The 6,980-nt window shown below is 37.3% G+C and overlaps 1 long non-coding RNA gene across 1 annotated transcript; it reads left to right on the forward strand.

Annotated features, from left to right (window-relative positions):
- The first annotated feature begins 2,045 nt into the window (after nucleotides 1-2,045).
- On the forward strand, nucleotides 2,046-2,727 carry LOC119577483. Its single transcript, XR_005229134.1, has 3 exons — nucleotides 2,046-2,141; nucleotides 2,317-2,377; nucleotides 2,714-2,727. It is a non-coding gene; the product is annotated as an uncharacterized LOC119577483 (long non-coding RNA).
- Nucleotides 2,728-6,980: the final 4,253 nt, after the last annotated feature.

Genomic DNA, 6,980 nt, shown 5'->3' on the forward strand with positions numbered 1-6,980 from the left:
CCCCCCGTGGACACCACCCGCCACCCTGCCAAACCTGTCGGCCTGCTCACTTGCTCAAACTGTTAACCAGTTTCAGTAGCTTCAGAAGCTGGAAAAAAATATGCGTTAAGAGAGCCACCACCACCCTTGACCTGCTCATGTTCCTCATCAAGGAGTTCGCAATGGAGCTTGCAACTCCTCTTACCCCCATGGTTAACGCCTCACTGCAACACTCTAAGTGCCTATCACAAATGAAAGACCGCCTTTGTGACCGCCATCGGGAAAAAACTCAAGCCCTGCCTCATTCAGTGAACTACGACCATCGCCATTACTCCGTTGTCCAGCCTGCTAAGTGAAAGCTTTGTCGTTGACTGGTTACCAGGACCTCGCGCCTAGTACTGGACAGTCGGCAGTTTGGCAGCATGTGCTCCTCCTCACCACACACTGCCTCATCAGCTTCCTTGTCTTCGTCCTTGCCCACCTTGACAAGCGCAAATCCCCCAGCACCAGCATCTTCATAGTATTCAAGAAAGTCTTCGACTGGTAAACCACACCACGGTCATCTCAAAAGCAGCAGCTTCCACGGGCATCAGGGAGTACCTCATCCCTGGCTGGCAGACATTCTCTCTAATAGGCAACAGACTGTGCGCGTGCAGAGTCAAGTTCCAGCCTCGTGTGCGGAGTACCCCAGGGGGACTAGAATGGGCCCCCTGTGCTTCCTCATCATGATTATTGACGCGCACCTGGACACCGAGCATCGTTGGAAAAACGTGGATGACTCGACCATTGCCGTCGCCATTGGCAATTCCTGCCCTGACCACTCTGCCATCCAGCGCACCCTCGACAAACCTCCTCTCCTGGACCACCGCAAATCACGTCACTATCAACCGCCAGAAGTCGGTCGTGATGCGATTTGACTTCTCCGCCAACCCGTCCCCACGCACATCTTCACGCTGGACAACCATCCGCTCGACATAGTCTGTTCCAACAAGCTGCTCGGCGTCACTACCGGCGAAAAGCTCTCCTGGACGCAGCACGTCAGAGATATCGTGAAGTCTGCCTTGTACAAGCTTCAATGCTGTGTTGCCTCAAGTCCCTTGGTGTCCCACTTCCGGGGCTTTCAAATATCTACATATCTTTTAAAATATCCTGCCAAACTGACTACGCCTCCCCTACCTGGTTCCCCTCCCTCACCGCCACCTATCTGTTACAACTCTAGAGGGTACAGAAAAGGGCAGCCAAGGTTATTCTTGGTCCTGCCTATACCAGCTATGACTGCCCTAGGCCCACCCCCCTCGCCACTTACTACACCACCTCAATGCACCAGTTTAGCCTGAAGGTGCTATGCCATCCCAGCCACCGCGACCTGCTGCCCCCCGACGCGCCACCGCCTCGCCCGGCCCCGCGCGGCGGCAGCAAAACTAGTGCCTATCAGTGCCCGCACTGATTGCTACCACCGGACCACAATACCCACTCAAGTCTAACTCATCAACGAGCACTAGTCAATGGACCGCACACCACACCTCGTCTACGAGCACTAGTCCACAATTACTAGTCTAGCACTCCTAGCTTACCTATACTTGTACTTGTCATTTATATTTTGTTTCTCTTGCTTCTTTTATTTTTCTTATAGATTGTTAGTTTTATTTTGTTGTTTGTTGTGTTTGTATATATAGTTTGTCTTTTCTATCTGTATTTCTATGTATATTTTCACACCCTGGCTGCATGGGATTCAATAAACCGATATATATTATATATATATATAATATATATATATAATATATATATATTTATATATTATATATATATATTATATATAATATATATATCATATATATATATATATATATATATATATATATATATCATGATATATGAATATATATAGCACATTCATATATATGTATATTTCTATTTATTTATTTGTTTATTTGTTCATTTATTTATATATCACTATCATTATTATATATATCCTTATTTATACTTACATATAGTATGCATTTATAATTCCTGTGTCTTTTGTGCTCCTGATTATTTAGAATTATAACGATTTTCTTGCGCACACAGATTCGTCGCTTGAAGCAGATGTGCTCGTGGCGGTGGTGGTGATTCTGCTGACTCTGTTGCTGCTGGCGACTGCGACACAGCTTTACAAGCGCTTCGTAAGTGATCGCTTGTGTATCACTTATAGTAGGAGTATCAGTATTGACAATTTTATACTTTTTATTTTCATTTTTCCCATTATTATGATGTTTATTTTGTCACAACTACTATTTTGTGATTTGATGTTCATTATTATTTTTGCTGTCGCGACATCTTAAATGGCGAATTCAGCAGAAGAAACAAAGTGTGAAGATGGATGCGGGTGAGGGAGATACGCTTAACTAGCTTTCCCGAAGTAAGTAATAGGTAAAGAAATTGCTAAATAAATGAATATAAAAATAAAGTAACGGAATAGCATCACAAAATTTCCATTCGGGTGTTAAACCCGAAACTGAAATGAATATTTCCCCAGAGTATTCTCACGAATAAAGAAACCCTGTCGATATTTTACTTTCCAGTAAATAAAAACAAGTGGACAGACCTTTTTATCGCGACACTTTATAGTGTTAAATATGTCATAATGACGCGATTACGTTTATTTTCGTAACAGTTCCCATGATTTATCTTTCAAACGCAAATGATTGCGTGTATTTACTCTACTTATCAAATCTAAATTTATTTCTGACTGAAGGAGCTACCGAATAAATTTGATGAAGGAGGCTATACTGGAAATGGACATGGAAGGGCAAGACGTCTTCCGAAAGGATTAAACGGGCATTCAGCCAGCACTTGTGGAAGCCTGTCTGATGAGTCGTGTCATTCATCCCCTGGGAAAGCAAAGCAGACAGGAACCAGCTCAAAAGGTACATTGTGGTAGCAAAAAAATTTTGTGGGCAGACATGTATTATTCTACAAATATTTTTTTTGCACACCACATCTATACATCACACACACATATACCCATAATATGTATATATATATTATTTTATATATATTATATATTATATATAATTTTATATATATATTATATATATATATACAATACAGTATTATATCCATACACACCACCCACATATATGTGTATATGTGGTCCATGTTGGGGGAAGAATTTAAGTTTGGAACGCCTTTCCACTTCCTGTCTGGGGGAATTTAATAAGGAGGGCCTGGACACTTAATATGGGCGTCGGAGTCTGGAACAAGGGTTGCGAAAGGCCCTTGGCTATTCGTGGCTTTTCCCTTGTTGCGTGCTTTGAAATTTGTGTTGTGTGTTGGGAAAGTTTAATTTCTTGTTGGGGGAATTTTTAATATGCCGGGGCATGAATCCGTCGCGACAACGCGATTAAACAACAAACCCTAGTGTGTTGAAAATTGATATTAATTTTTCTTTTACTTTTCTTAATATTATATATATATACTACAAATATGAAATGTGTGTGTGTTTGATAGGATACTATTAGTAATATATAAAATATGTGGGTTTTATATATTATTATATTTAATAATCTTCAATAATTTAACCTATATATATATATTTTGTAACAACACACATTTTGTGTTTTTGGTATATATTAGTATATGTAATTACATATTATTATTTTTATATATATATTGTATATAACGTCATATTATTATGTGTGTGGTTATATATATTAAACATTACATATTATGTATTATGTGTGTGTGTTGTTTTATATATATTGTGTATACAGATACGTACTATTATGTATGTGTGTGGTTGTGTGTATATATGTGTATAGTATACGTACATATGTATGTATGGTGTGGGGTGTGTATATATATGTGTAACGTATACCTACATATGTATGTATGTGTGTAAAGTATATAAATGTTATATGTATACGTTACATTTATGGTATGGTGTGGTGTGTAAATATATGTGTATACATTACGTACTATGTAGTATGTGTGTGTGTGGTGTATATGGGGTATAAAGTATACGTACATATGTATGTATGTGTGTGTGTATATATATATGTGTGTATACGTATACGTACATATGTATGTATGTGTGTGTGGTGTATGTATATATATGTGTATATGTATACGTACATATGTATGTATGTGTGTGTGTGTGTGTGGTGTTTTGTGTTTTGTGGGATAATATAAGTACGTACATAGTATGTGTGTGTTTTATGTGTATAATAACGTACTAAATTTTGATGTGTGTGTTGTTATATGTGTATACTATACTACATATGTATGTATGTGTGTGTGTGTGATTGGTAATATACTAAAATGTTTTATTTTGTTTGTAATATTGTTTTGTATGTGTTTTTGTGTGTGTGTGTGTGTGTGTGTGTGTATATATATGTGTATACGTATACGTACATATGTATGTATGTGTGTGTGTTGTGTGTATATATATATCTGTATAAATATTTTACATATGCATATATGTGTTGTGTTGTACATATATGTGTATACGTATACGTTTCATATGTATGTATTTTGGTGTGTGTGTATATGTGTATACGTATGGACCCTATGTATGTATGTGTGGTGTGTGTGTGTGTGTATATATGTGAATACGTATACAGACATATGTATGATGTGTGTGGTGTGTATTTATATGTGTATATGTATACGCACATATTTTTGTATGATGTGGGGTGGTATGTATTATATGTTAAAAAGTAAACGTAGATATGTATGTGTGTGTGTGTATATATATTATGTGTATACGTATAGTAAAATATGTATGTATATGTGTGTTTTTGTATTATAATTGTGTATACGTATACGTACAATGTTGTGTGGGTGTATATATATATTTTGTATACGTATACGTACATATATGTGTATGTGTGTGTTTGTATGTATATATATGGTATAACGTTTTACATACATATATGTGCATGGTGTATGTATATTTTGTGTATACGTATACATATGTGTATGTATATATATGTGTATTTGTATCGTACATATATAGTAGTGTGTGGGAGTGTATTATATATTTTGTGTTACGTATACGTACATTAATATGTGGGGTGTGTGGCGTGTGTATTATATATGTGTATACATATATGTACATATATATGTATGTGTGTGCATGTTTTATGTATAATTGTGTATACGTATACGACAATATATTAAAGTATTGTGTGCGTTGTATGTTTTTATGTGTACATATCCTATATTATGTATGTTTGTATTATCTATATGTATACATATATAGTATATGGTATGTTTTTATATTATAATATACGTTTTTTGTATATGTATAATATATTTTTAGTATATTGTATATATTATGTATATATTTTACGTATATATATGTATATGTATATATGTATATATGTTATATATTGTATATGTATAATGTATAGTATTATTATATGATATGTATATTTTTATAGTTTTATTGTAATTATATATGTATATATATGTATATGTATAATTATGTATATATATGTATAATAGATATGTTTTATGTATTATATGTATATGTATCATAGTATTATTTTTAACACACACGTGTGTGTGTGTGTGTTTTGCGTGGGGTGTGTGTGCGCGCGTGTGTGCGCCGTGGTGTGTGTGGTGTCCTTTTATCTTCCTGTCTATTATCCATACTATATGCATACATACGTGAACACACACATACACAATATAATGGGGTTTGTGTGTGTGTGGTGTGTTCACACACACAACATACATACAAATACATATATGTGCAAATATGTTTTATTATCTATTTTTATCTATATTAAATGCATATAGAAACACTCCCACATATATGTATGTATATATGTATATGAATATATATGTATATTAAATTTTGTGTGTATGTGGGCAAGGAATCCGCCTCGAGGGCCTGCTAGCCGCTGGGTGGGCAAGCCAGCCCAAGTCAGTGCCGGTCCCAGAACCGGGTAAATAGAGATGGTGCTCGATAAAAACCACCGGGGGGAAAGGCAACGGCAAACCACCGCTCTAAATTGCCAAGAAATCATGGAAAATCCATGATCGCAACGTCCTTGTAAGGGGACAGGGCACTTGAAGATGTATGTATTTTTATAAAATATATATATATAAAATATATATATATATAAAATATATATATATATATTTTAATTTAATAATATATATTTTTTTGTGTGTGTGTGTGTGGTGTGATGTGTGTTGTGTGTTGTTGTGTGTGTGTGTTGTGGGGTTGTGTGTGTGTGTGTGTGTGGGGTGTGTGTGTGTGTGTGGGGTGTGGGTGTGGGTGTGTGTGATGTGTGGTTGTGTGTGTGTGTTGGTGTGTGTGTGTGTGTTTTGGGTGTGTGTGTGGGTGTGTTGTGTGTGTGTGGGGTGGGGTACACTCATTTTTTACCTAGAATGGAGTTCCCAACCTGAAACATACCACTCTTCTGGCTTACAGAAGCCATGTGGACAGAGTCTTCATGGCGGCAAGGAGGGGAGATACCGAACGGAAGTTGACCCACTGCTGCGTCGTTACGAGATGCCCGGCTCATTAAGGGACAGGAAGGAATGTCCATTCTTTCATCACGTGCCTCTGCGCGCAAGGCGATCGAGCCCCTGTGGACGCATGCCAATATTGAAAACTTTATGAGGAAACTACAACTGCATTCCGAATGCCGCGACTACCAAGGTATTTTCAGGTTGGTTAAAGTCACACTTTCCCAAAAACCATATGTCGACAGAATGCATCATTTGATTATAAAATGACTGCTCAAATTCTTTTTAGGTCGCACGTGTCTCAATCTTTGGCTGAATATGCCATTACTTCAGATAAAGGTCACTTGGGGCGAAGAAGAATTCCTGTCACAGAGTCTTGGGTTTCTCTGGAGAACTGTTGCGCGTCTGGGCTGCGATCCGTGGTGTGGAAAATTCCGCCCGGCTGCCAGCGATATTGCAAGAAAGGAAAAATTTAAAGGGCATCTGATGTTTTAACGAAGGTAGGAACGCATTTAGATGACCGAGGAAACAATGGGAAT

This window comes from Penaeus monodon, chromosome 10 (genome assembly GCF_015228065.2).
Source record: "Penaeus monodon isolate SGIC_2016 chromosome 10, NSTDA_Pmon_1, whole genome shotgun sequence".
Lineage (NCBI taxonomy): Eukaryota > Metazoa > Arthropoda > Malacostraca > Decapoda > Penaeidae > Penaeus > Penaeus monodon.